This window comes from Pelophylax lessonae (assembly GCF_965119305.1).
Source record: "Pelophylax lessonae genome assembly, chromosome: 1".
NCBI classification, from domain to species: domain Eukaryota; kingdom Metazoa; phylum Chordata; class Amphibia; order Anura; family Ranidae; genus Pelophylax; species Pelophylax lessonae.
Window position 1 is genome coordinate 800,629,991 of NC_138768.1, and position 13,881 is coordinate 800,643,871.

The following is a 13,881-nucleotide window of genomic DNA, read 5'->3' on the forward strand; positions in this document are numbered from 1 at the left end:
CCCTCCCATTTTGTAAGTGGGACACTTTTGCAGTAATCCAACTTGTTGTGAAAAAGGTTGTAGAAAAGGGAGGTTCCTTTAATCGAGCGGAGGTTACCCCGCAGGAACGTCCAGCCCCTTAGGGGCAAGTGGATATGAGGGGATGTCAAGGAGCGGAGGAAATGGGCGAGCTGTAGATACCTGTAATGCTCAGAGGAGGGGAGCGCGTATTCCGCCTGTAGGGTTTGAAAGGATTTGATGTTGTCTCCTATCAGAATATGGTCCAAATTCGTAATGCCCCTACTAGTCCATACTCTGAAGGAGAAGTGAGGGATAACTATTTCCAATACTCCCGTGGGGATAGGGACCCTCGCTTTTTGGGATGACGGTAGTGCACAAGTCGCGAACGCCCGCCAAGCCAACAGCGAGGCCCTGACAGAGATGGGCAACTTCTCTAGCGGCAATGGGCGCCACACATCTGCCAGGAGCACCGTCCGCAGGGGAAGGGGAGAGCAGACGTCCTCCTCCAAAGAACTCCACACCGTTTGGCACCCTGGGGCCACCCAGTGCTTTATTTGAGCCAAGTGCGAGGCGAGGAGATAGTCACCGATATCCGTCATGCCCATTCCGCCTGCGGTCCAGTGTTTAGAGAGAAGGGAGTGGGCACTTCTTGGTCTCTTCCCCTTCCATACCAACCCCTTCAGTGCTGTCTGAAGCGATGCGAGAATTTGACGGGGGACAGGAATAACTAAGGACCTAAATATGTAGAGGATCTGAGGTAGAATAATCATTTTGAACGAGGCAAGGCGGCCCGACCAGGTGAGTTCAGTTTTCAGGATTCTCTGGCACTCCTGCGTAATTTTAGTTACCAAAGGGGGGAAATTCGTAGCAGCCAATTTATCCACCGTTGGGGTCAGTAAGATCCCCAGATAAGGTATGCAATCTCGTTTCCATGTATAGGGGTACAGAGATTGTAATTTACGACTCAGTTGTTGAGGTAAGCCCAGGGGAAGGATCAAGGACTTCGCAAAATTAGCCTTATAGTAGGAAACCAGGCTAAACCGCTGCAGCAGGGAGTGTGTAGCCGCTAGGGATTTTTCTGGGTCCGTCATGAAGATTATAACATCATCTGCGAACAGGTTTATTACATGGGAGCGCAAAGGGGTCACAAGGCCCTTGATGTGAGGAGAGGATCTAACGGCCTCCGCCAGAGGTTCGATAAGAAGGTTAAAAATTGAGGGGGAGAGTGGGCAGCCCTGCCTCGTTCCATTGGTGATTGGGAAAGCTTTTGAGAGCATATTAGAGGTGTACACCTTCGCGGAAGGGTTTGGAATAGAGCGCTAAAATCGCACTCAAGATAGGTCCCTGGAAGCCAAACCGCTGCAACACCCTGGTCATGTATGTCCAATGGACCCGGTCGAATGCCTTCTCCGCATCCAAAGAGAGCAGCAGAGAAGGCACCCGACCGGACCCTGCCCTGTCTATAAGCCCTATGACCCTTCTTGTGGCATCCGACGTCTGTCGTCCCTGAACAAACCCGGATTGGTCCGGGTTGATGAGATTCGGCAATATAGGGTGAAGTCTAAGGGCCAACACCTTAGCATACAGCTTGACATCCGTGTTCAATAAGGATATCGGTCTAAAATTGGGGGGAGAAGTAGGCTCCTTGCCAGGTTTGGGTAATGTAACAACATATGCTTGGAGTAACTCCCCTGGCATGGAGGCAGAGGCCACAGCAGCCGCAAACATCAAGGCTAAGTGAGGACTAAGCGTCTTTGCATACTTCTTATAATATAAGTTGGGGAGTCCATCAGGGCCCGGGGATTTACCGGAGGGAAGGGTGCGTATGGCCCGTTCCACCTCGGCCGTCGTGATTGGGGTGTTCAGAGCTTGCAGGGCGGAAGGGTCAAGTGTCGGCAAATTTATGGACGCCAAAAAATCAGAAATAAGTTGATCGGTTGGTTGAGGGGTTGAAGGGTCATCTTTAAGGTTATATAAGGATCCATAATATTTAGCGAATGCGTCAGCTATTTCCTGCGGGTTCATGATTTTTGAGTTTGTGGCGGGATCCAGGAGGTATGCAATTCTGTTTTTGACGCGTTTAGCCTTAAGTTTATTCGCCAATACCTTCCCGGCCTTGTTACCTGCCGAGTAGTGGGAGAGTTTCAGGGCTCTAAAATATTTGTCTTGGCTCTCAACCAGTAGGTTTCTCAGATCCGATCTAAGTTTGAGTAATTGTTGGGCAAAGCGAGGATGGGGGGTGTTCTTATTTAGGGGTTCTAAGCGCTTGATCTCTGCCATGAGGTGGTCCAGCTGCCGTGTCCTCTGCCTCTTAAGCCTTGCACACAGTTTAATAAGTATCCCCCGAATAAAGGCCTTGTGGGCACACCAGATCACCGTGGGGTCAGAAACCGAACCCTCATTATGCAAAAAGTATTCCTCAAGGTGTCGCTCTATCTGAGAGGCAAATTGAGGAGAATCTAGCACCTGTGCATTCGCCCTCCAGAGATACGCTGGACCCGGGGTACGATCTTCCCGCACAGAAATGGATACTGGGGCATGGTCGGACCACGTGATGTTATGAATGCTCGAGGTTTGTGTCAATTGTAACAGACGCTTGTCAACCAGTATCATATCAATGCGGGAATAGGTATTATGTCTCAAGGAGTGGAATGAATAATCCCTCTCCCCCGGGTGGTGGCATCTCCACACATCAAACATCTCCACCTCATGAAATATAGATTGTAAAGCCGGAGGCGATCGCTTGGGTGAGGAGGAGATGTCCAACGCGGGGTCCGCCGTTGAGTTAAAGTCCCCACATACTACCAAGGAACCATACTTGTGCTTGTCCAATAGTCTGAACATCCTTCGCCAGAAGCGTATCTGACGCGTGTTGGGGGCATATGCATTCAAGATCGTATAGGGGATATTGTTCAGTTCACACTGCAGTATAAGATATCTTCCCAGCGGATCTGGAACAACCCTGTGTAGGGAAAAAGCTACAGAGTCTCTCACTGCTATCAGAACTCCCTTACGTTTACAACTGTCCGAAGCTGTGTAAATATGAGGGAAACTTCTGTGTGACAGCGTTGGGGCTGAGGACTGCATAAAATGAGTCTCTTGTACACATAGGAGATCACTTTTCAACTGTAGAGCCTCACGCCACATAGAAGCTCGCTTGGCAGGATGGTTGAGGCCGTGTACATTGAAGGAGGTGATTGTGATAGCCATCATTTAAGCGTGTAGGCGGTGGTGATATTACCTGATCCAGTACGACTTCGTAGGGAGCACAGAAATAACCATCCGTGGAGCCACAGTGAGCAAAGAAGGCAGGGGCCGTCCGCAACATGTGTCCATACGAGGTGTCCATAGTCCATGGGTTTAATCTGCTGACCAAAAAGGAGTGGAAAAAAAAAGAGAAACAACAAAACATAGGAGCAAAGGTGAAATGCTCGTAATATGCATAAAAAATTGAGAACAAACTCGTGAGCAGGTTTACTGCACATAGTCATGGGGGGAGGTTTGGGTGGGCACTACGGCCAGGCTCAGGGAGAGGGTCTTTGTGGAAAAGCTTGAGGTGGCGACCCCTTGGGCTGCTTCTTCCCCTTTTTCTTATGGGTGACCGTTTGCCAGTCCTCAGGTAGTGGGGAGATGCGCCCGGATGGCCTTGGAGGGGTGTTGTCTTGGTCCGGGAGGAGACCCCAAGACTGAAGCAAGTCCAGGCCAGCTTGCATGGTGGTAATAATGTGGGGCTTGTTGTTGTACGTGACCGTAAGCTTCACAGGGAACCCCCACCTATAGATAATGGAATGATTCCTGAGGATTTTTGTCAGTGGGTGTAAAACCCTCCTTTGTTGCAGGGTGTATTGTGACAAGTCAGCAAAAAGCTGGAGTCTGGAGTATGCCTCCGGTATAGGATCCCTCTTTCGGAATGCTGACATGAGGCTGTCTTTTACATGATAAAAATGAATCCTCATAATAACATCTCGGGGGATCTCCTCCGGTAGGTGAGAAGGCTTAGGGAGGCGATGAATCCTGTCAATGACAAGTTCAGACTGTGGTGTGTTCGGGAGGACCGCTAGAATAAGGTCTCGTGCATATTGGTCCAGGGCACCAGGGTGCACCGACTCTGGGACCCCCCTGATCTTTACATTGTTCCTTCTCGACCTATCCTCTATGTCAGCCAATTTTGATTTGAGCTTGTCAATCTCATCCTCATGGGTATAGTGGGCATCGATCAGTTCATTGTGTGAGGCTGCAAACTCCCCCATCTTGGATTCAACCCTGTCCATGCGTCCTCCCAGGGCCTGCGCCTCCACCTTAAATGCAGCGACACATTCCATCATATCCGCGTGCATGGAAGCCCGCAGGGACATCATCATGTCTCTGAGTCTGACCTCAGAGACCGGCTTTTCGCTGGCAGGGAAGGTGTCTATGTTAGGGGACAATTCCCGGGTAGTGTTGGTGGACGAAAGGTCCCCCTGGCTTACCTCCACGGCCGACATGTCTCCCGATAGTCTGGGCTTGCTCTTTACAGGACTCCTGGACATCGGGGTGGAGGCCGCCGGGGACCTAGGTTGTCCCGCCTTCTGTGCCGAGGTGTGTGGAGGGCTAGGCGAGGAGTGAGACGTCCCGCTGGATGAGGCCGGAGATCCGCCGCCGCCACCATCTTGGCTGCGTTGCTTGTCCTGGGCCATAAAGAAGTGCTGGAGCTGCCGTGGCTGGCAGGTGTCCTTCTTCTTCTTAGCCATCGGTATCGAAGGCAGGGCGAGTCCAGCAATCACACAGGCAGGAGCAGGGCGATTTGCGAGGTGTTAGGGCGCCGATGGTAGTAGATTCTCTCCCTGGTCTGGCGGAGCTCTGTGCTCAGACGTCCATGCTGTTACGCGGCGGCCACGCCCCCCCCCGAGCAGATGCCATTATTTTGAGATATGTTTACGTACGATGTTATGTTGGGAGTTTTGAGTAGTAATAGGCTAATAGGTTGTCTAGCACCAGGGGCAACTTTTGGTTTGTTGGACAATAAAGAAGATCTTGATAATCCAAAGGCTTTATTGAACGCCTTGCATAAACAAGTTTTTGAGTAACCCATAAGTAGTAAACGATCTCTAAGCTGTGAAGCTGCTACTTTAAATTTGTCATCATTACTACAGTCTCGGCGTAGTCTTAAAAATTGGGAATATGGAATGGAACGGATGAGGGGTTCTGGGTGGGAACTGTCGGCTCGTAGAGTTGTGTTGCCTGCCGAGGGCTTGCGGTAAAGATCGCTTACCAGCATGTCCTCGGGGGTAACCTCTATGGAAACATACAAACAGGTGATTTTTTGGATATAGTCCAAAATGTCAAGAATGAATTTAAACTCCTCCTCAGAGTGTGCCAGACTCTGCAAGAAGAAGCTTTTGATGACCTGGAGGCCCTTTGAGTGGGGGATGGATGAATAGAGGGCCTCCACATCAATGGTCACCAGTAGTGCACCTTGTGGGACGTGGAGGTTATCTATTGAGGACAAAAAATGGGCTGTATTTTTCACATATGACAGTAAACTGATAACAAAAGGTTGGAGAAAAGAATCAACAAAGAAGCTAGCATTCTCCTCAAGCTGGAATTTCCAGAAAAATCTTTGGTTCCGCTGGAGGGATTGGACAGGGACTTGTGGATTTTTGGGAGTGCGCACAACACCGGTAGTCTAGGATGCCGATTGCAGATGAAATCAAAAGTTTGTTTGAAAATAAGGTCTTTGGAAAGGCTTGTTTCCAATATCTTGTAAAATTTCTTATTGAAAACATCAATGTAGTCTATATTGATGGAACAATACCAATCTTGGTTATTCAGAATCTTAAGGCTCATGTCTTTATATTTTCCGGCATCCATGACCATTACCCCCCCCCCCCCCCCCTGTCCGCTGGTTTGATGACTTTAGATTTTTCCTTCGCAAGAGAGTTCAAAGCCCTTTTGAGATCTACAGACAAATTTAAATGTGATGATGATGAACAAATCTGAATGGATTCAATGGCCTTGGAGAAAGGCTGCTAAATGTGTGTTTGAATAGACTAACAGGAATTTTTTGAGATTTCCTTTTAAAATAAAGATGTGTGGCTGAAGCAAGGGAAGGAGGAGAGAGATCCAAGAGATCCTCCAGATCAACACGATCTATGAGGTCTCTTGGGTCTCCCTCCTCAAACAACAGAGTTAAGTCACGTAGTGCTCTCCGTTCTTGAACAGTTAGCCGCTCGGGAAAATCTTCCAGTATGTTTTAAGAGTTCACAAAAGGTAATGGTAGAAGGATCTTATGGGAAAACATTTGAAGGTCCTTAATGACCAATAATTTGTCTAAATTATTACAATCATCATCATCATTACAAAAATTGAGACCCAGGGACAAAACAGAAATTTCATCCCTGGATAACTTACGAGAGGATAGATTGATAACTTTTAGCTTGTCTTGTTCAATTGTGTTATTGTCATGTAGGTTTCGATCTGTTTGTGACCTTTGTGAGGTTTGTGATGATCTGTCAAAAGCCGGTGTGGACATTTGAAGAGGAAAAGGTGCAGGTGCCCGTGCTTTAGGTGTGGCTCCCAGATCCCGTGGACCCAGAGCCGTGTGCTCCAAAGAAGAAGCCTGAGAATTCCGATAGGACAGTCCATCACCAGAGTTACCTGTAACCACCCGTGTGGAAGAAGAACGTAAATTGTCAGAATCAATTGTGCGTCGCTTAAAGCCCGTACACACGTACCGATCGTCGGCCGAAAAGCTTCGGCCGACGACCGATCTGCCGATTGTAGGCTTGTTACTATGATGCTTCCGACAGCCGACAGCGCACTTTTCAGAAAAGAATCTGTCTTGCAAGCATGAAAATTTTTGTATGCCAACACCAGAGCGGCCGATTGTTCGCCAGTCAGTACAGAATTCGGCCGACAGATAGCAGATTTGCAAGACTGGGCATGCTCAGAAAAGAAAAAACACAGGGAAAGTTAACCATTACATGACATCACTTTTGCAGTCGGCTGTAGTCGGCGGACAAAATTCTTGTGCAGTCTTTTGCACTTTTCAATAGACACCGACAGCCCTGGACAAAAGACGGCCGATCGTTCAGCCGACGATCGGTACGTGTGTACGGGGCTTTAGAATTAGAATCAATGGAAGATTCCAAAGTATGTAGATTCCTTTTTCATGATGTAGACTTCGAGCTAGAACGGTGCATCTGTGAAGAGAAAGAAGGATTAGTAGTATTAGAAAAAGATTGTGTTGCTACGTGGTCATGCCTATGGTTGGGTCTACCATTAGTTCTAGTCTCCTGTGAGTTCCAACTATAGACTCATTGTCTCTTCAGAGAGGTGGATGCCAGAGTGAAGGATCCCTTGAAGAGATGTGCAGAGACTAACAAGTTAGACAAGTTTGCTCAGGCTCCAGCAAAACAGCTTGCCATCAGGAGAAGATGTGCTGCCTCGGTGTTACAGGAGGAAAGGACACTGTGAACACCAGTCGGGTGGACTCCGCATTTCTTCATTCTGAACTTGTGGGTCTGACTATAATAGGAGAGAGTCAGTGCCCTGGTTTTTGAGAGGGACTGTGCCTATTACTAGTCAAAAATATAATTTCCAGGTGGAATTACTGATCAAATTTTAGCTAGTTAGCTTGGCAGTATCTGTTTTGTTTGTCTATTGCAGGTACACAACATAACGTTGAGTCAAGCGTCCCCTTAGGGGGCCGGCAGTGATGGAGATCTCTACGGGGATGTTAGAGATAGAGATGATGCTGGTGAGAAGGTTGCCTCTGAGGAGAGGGCAGTCTCACTGTAAGTAGGTCGGATATGTCAATTTCCATGTGCCTAACTTATTTTTTTCCTTTGCAGGCTTGCAGGGAACTTCCAGGTCTTGGAGAGGCCCTCCAATGTCCTCAGTGTATATATGTAGTGTTGATATTTATGTCTAGTTAGTTAGATAGGGTGTTGCCTTTTACCTGTCAAGCAGATTTCTGTTTAGTGGGGGGTGCATTGATCTAAATGCACTTGGTATATTCCTATGTGCAAACATGTGTAAATTTTTGTACAGCAGAGAAATATATTTTTCCACGTAATTTATTGTATTTACTGACCACATATGGGCTATGCCCCATGGCCCTGTACATTTGATATCTCCCTTTTCCCCTTTTCCCAGTTTGTGGGATACTCCGTGTAAACGTTGCACAGGTATTTTTATAGGGGCGGCTGCCTGGTGCCAGTGAGGACATGTCTCAGTTTGGCGGGGGGTGAGTGTAGCACCCTCCTAGGTAGGTGCTAGTGAGAAAAGTATAGTTTTGAGCTCTGTCTGCTTACCAGAGGGGCTGAAGGTAAATCTATATTTTTCTCTGCCTATCAGAGAGCAGGATCTGTTAGTGAGGTCTGCTCATTGTGCTCAGGATGCAACTCATTCTGTCTAGAGGATGTTTCCCACTGGTCCAATAGGGAGGCATGTTGGACAGTGATAGAAAACCTGACGAATGGATGCACAGGCTTTTGATACAGTCCTGATGATTGGCAGAGGGAAAGTGCCTCAGTGCATGTTGGGATACTGTATAAAAGCCATGAGCACATGTGCTTGAGGTGTTTCATCTGAATAGCGGAGTCCCGGAGGGAGAGGGCAGCTGCCTCCTCCTCTGTAGAGGCACCATGCAGCCTCCAGAGTAGCAGTGAGAAACTGAACCTGGAGGTCCAGAGGAGCTAACTGAGAGGGGAGACACCGGAGGATCTGTCTCTGCAGTATAGTGAGTACAGAATCTCGTGTCAAGGGGCCTGACCTGAGAGAGGTCACCCCTGCTACTCGGATAGTCAGTGGATGGTTTTCGGTTGAAAGGGGATGCTAGTGAGAGTGTCCTGAAGATAAGTTATCATCCACTAAGTTGTCTTGCTAGGAAGTAAATAGGAAAATACTTAACCCTTTCTACACTTATGGCAGTGTGGATTAAGCAGCCTAGCTGTTTCCAATCAACCTAGAAGGCTTAAAGATAGAAGTCCTCAACTAATGTGAATTGTTCAAATGGAGTATCCCACTATTCCCTTCTATCCCAGTTCCAAATAAACATAAAAAAAAACAACACCCCTAGACTGTTTATTTGTGTGACCAGCCATTAGGAGCAAGCAGGGATCCACGGACTATATCTCAAGGTATCCGTGGGCTGGTAATCAGGAGAGTCAGTCAAGTCATTATTCAGCAGGCCCCGTGGGGACAGTGCTACACTCAAAATGTGATACCCCTCTGCTGTGGATTGTACAGCACTGGAGAAAGTGTTCCCTCTGCTTTAATGCCAGAACCCTGCTTTTCCTTCTTTAACCACAAATTACACATCAGCACCCACTCAATCTTATAAGTAACTCTTTAGCTCTCTCAAACACCTTGAGAATTTTTACAAATGGAGTTGTTAGCACACCTGTCAGATGACCATTGTCTTCCACTACAGAAATTACTTTTCCAAGCAGGACTGGGATTGCCTTGGTATTACTGTGTCATTGATGAGGTCAAACATTTGTTTAGACTGCTGGCTCACAACCATTGTAGGTCTGTTTCTATTCAGTCCATGAACTTAAGCCTTATCCATGAACAGCTTTGCTATATGATACTACCATATTGCAAAACATCTGTCAGGGTAATTGAGGCTGTGCTGTGTCTTGAGAAAGAGATGCATTTTACTCTTCCACCATGTATGACTCACTTAACAAAGACACAATGCAAGCTCAGCTGTGGATACTGCTTGCTATGTATGTAGAAACCAATCACAGATCCTGAGCTAGATCATATTCTGCCCTATAACCACTTCATTTTGCAGGTTTCTGTTGGACTACACTACATACGCCCCTTATTAAGGGATGAAAGATGAGACTATCACTCAAGATATTTGGTGAGCATGAAACTGCTCATATAATGACCTTGAGCAAGGTAACAAGAACATGAACGCTTACTTAAATTATACTTTTAGTACAAAATGGTCATATACAGTCAGAAGCTCTTTTCTCTAGATAAATGAAATAGGCTGCACCGAGTTTTAAGTGCCCACTTCATCCTATGAGTCTTAATGAATATGCTGCATGTAATCTTTTCAAAAGCATATTTTCTTTAAAAGAGAACTGAACAACACAAGATAGAAAAAAATTGAAATTGGCTAGAGCCTCATCTGTACAATTTAAGCAAATCTGCTTTACAAAATTCTTAACAAAATAACTCCCCTACCCCCACTTCATAGCAGACACTCTCTAGTGTCATTACATACACTTAGCTTTTCTGCTTGCCTCCTCCCTTCTTTCTCGCTCCTGCTACCCCATAGCACCCTAGTACTTCCAGGTATGGGGCGAATGTGTAGTTGTACCCTGGACAAAACCCCAGAAACATTTCTCTATCATTTTCTGGCACTTTTTAAAGTGGTTGTAAAGGTTGAGGGTTTTTGACTTTGATTAATTCTTTCCCAAAAACCCTTTAGAATGCAACGGCCCCAGCAGCCCCCCCCCCCCCACCAATACCTGCACAAACCCGATCCCGATCCAGCAATGTGCATGAAAGTGGCTGCTCTCTGGGGTCTCTGCTCCTCATCAGCTGAGACACAGCAGCTGGAGCCATTGGCTCCCACTGGTGTCAATCACAGCCAGTGAGCCAATGAGGAGAGGGGGTTGGGTGGGGCTGAGTCACATTCTGTGGGTCTTATTGACAGAGCGGGGCTTAGGATTGAGCATGTACGAGCGAGCGACTTGCTATGGGGGCACTTGGAGATTAGGAGGAGCCAGGAGCATCGATGGGGGACCCAAAAAGAGGAGGATAGGGGCTACTCTGTGCAAAACCATTGCACAGAGCATGTATGTATAAGATGTTTGTTATTTAAAAAAACGATAATTTAAAAAGTAGGCCAGTCTTTCTTTGAGGGCCCAAATACATTTTACAAGTTGAGTGAAGTTGTGTGGGAGCAAACTCAGAGGCGATAGCCTTAGATGTCATAGCTACTCCTAACAGCAAAAGAGCAGCCCATCTAGTTCGGGAGGTGAGAGTAATGTAGAAAGGGCTAGACAGTTGGCTGTAATTGGGGATTCTGTAATCAGCAGGACTGATAAAATAATTTCCTTCCAGGATTGCCTCAACCAATTGGTTTGCTGTCTCCCTGGTGGCAGGGTTCACTATGTGGTGGACCGGTTAGACTACTGGGAGGAGCTGGGCATGACTCAGCTCTCTTTGCCCAGTTTGGCACCCATAACAGAATACATGGTAGATGGAGGATCCCTAAAAATCAATTTAAAGAACTAGGCTGCAAGTTGAAGGAAAGGATCTCTAAGGCTATATTCTTTGGAGTATTGCCTGTGCTATGTGGAAAGGCAAGTGAGATTAGAGAACTGAATGCATGGCTAGAGAGACCTGGTGTAGGAGGGACAAATTTGGGTTTCTAGAGCGCTGGGCTGTCTTTCCATTGGGTTATAACCTATATGCTAAAGATGGTTTGTACTTATGTAACACTGTATCCATAGGGCTTGCTGTGTGTTGACTTCTTAGGCCTCCCTCTGATTACCTGGAGACAGTTGCTGGGGGTTTTTCACATATCCCTCCTTACTCCCGTTTGCTCATTACTCAATAAACAGTCCAGGGTATTTGGTTTTGTATTTATTGTGGAACTTGGATGGGAGAAGGAAAAGTTTAATACTGCAACTGAACTATTCACATTAGATAAGGAAAACTCTCACTTGGCCTCCCCAGATTATGTGTGGAAGCTGACACACTGCGTTTACCATACTGCCACTTGTATGAAAGAATTAAGTCTTCTTGCTCTCTCTAGCAGCAGACTTGATGCAACTACTTTATCTTAAGGACACTCTCTAGAATTCCCCTGACTGACACCCATCAACTGACTTTTCTACAGTAGGCAGAATCAGATCCTTCCTGGTGTCTCCCTTCTAGTCAACTCTGCAGGACCTCTGGGTTCAGTTTCTCTCTCTCTCTGACTTTTAGGCCCTCAGGTCAACTACCTAAGGCTGCATGGCAACCACCCAAGGCCACCCCCTCCTTCTGGGACCCCAATTGCCAGCTGAAGACCATGAGCACATGTGCCCCTGGCATTTATACAGTCCCCCAGCATGCAACACGGCACTTTCCTCCAGGGCTGTAACAATACCTGTGCCTTCACTAGTCAGGCTTCCTCTCACTGTCCAATACGCCTCCCTATTGGACCATTAAAAACATTCAGAAAAGCTGAGCTTCACCTGAGCACCGTGAGCAGACCCTATCAATAGATCCTGCTCCCTGGTAGGCAGCAAGCATCAATGATCCCTGCCTCCCCCTCAATGGACAAACTAGAGGACCTTAGCTTGCGGATGCATTGAAGCCCCTCTACCTCATTAAGAGCTTGACTTCCTGTTGCTGGGACTGCAACCAATGCACACTGAGGCCACTGCCCAGCCTTAATGACTTGTGTGCATTGCTCCTCTGAAATTTGGGTCTCCCTGGTTTGACAGATGATTGTTCGAGTCTGCACCACTGGTCCCGGCCCCAGCGATATTCTCAGCACTCCCTGTCCTCTTCCAAAAGGAATAGCCACTACAGGTGTTAGCAGTGCAGAAATGGCTCCTGCCTCCCAGTTTACATATAATCTTTTGGGCTGACAATCCCTCTGCTCCAACATCAGCAATGTGTCAGCGCAGTGCCCACACTAGCCCCATGCTCGCAGCCCAAGGATACATTTAAGTATCTGCCATATACCAGTCCAAAACGCTCCGTGTCCCCTCCGCTGCACAATGCTAGACTTCCTTTGGGCATCATTTGAACTCCTGTGTCCAACATGGTCAGATTGTGCATCTCAGTCCGCTCTGCAGGCTCTCAGCCAACACGTGTGATAGCCTCACCCCGGCTTCCACCATTTTGCTACTCCACACACGTGTCTCCTCTTCAGCTACCCCCGATCCTGCCAACAATTTTTATTCCCTCAGAGCTCAAAATAAATAAATTGGATAGAAAATGTTATTCATTTATCCTTTAAACAGTTATCTGATGCTGAAATATCCCTTTTGCCCAAAGGTCTAAATTTTTGCCCCCATGGTCATTTTAACCCTTTAAATATTGTTTTAGATATTAATAGACTTGTGTGTAATTTAACCCTTAAGAGACATTATTTTGGTGTTAATAGTGAACAAGGAGACATCAGTGTACAGAATGATAGTGGAGTGGATGTGTCAACATTTTCCTTTAAAGAAATCTGTACCATCATAGATATGGAGGATTTAGCATCTGAAAGTTTACTTTCTACAGACACAGATACACATGAAGAGAGTGTCCGCCGTGTCTTTTTTCGTGTACCATCCTCTTTTTATCCTAAACAATCTCGCAGTGGTGACATGGATAGATTTCAGAGGCTAATAGAGCGAGATTTATTTGCCTTGGCCTCTGAGGTCTCTCCCTACGCACATATTAAGAATGATAATTTAACCAAGGAAGAAAGGTTGGCTTTACACACCCTGAGGGATGATCCCTCCATCATGGTTTGCAATGCGAACAAGGGAGGAGCAATTGTAGTCTTAGACACAGAGACATATAGGGAAGAAGCAATAAGACAGCTTAAAAGTGAGGATACTTATGGCATTTTGAAGGGAGAGCCCACCAGAAAATATAAAAGTATTCTTGGATCGTGGATATATAGGGGGGTGAATTTGGGGGTGTTTACCACCTAGGGAGAATGAAATGTTAATTCCAGATCATCCTGTTCTCCCCACCTTCCATCATTTCCCAAAGGTTCATAAGGGCATTTGTCCATTATGTGGTAGACCCATTGTCTCCGGCATTGAGTCTCTTAATGAACACTTGGGGAGTGAATGGATGGTCAGTTACAACCTCTTGTCCATACATTGCCTAGTTTTCTTAGGGATACCAATCATTTGCTCATGCCATGGAAGATTTCACATG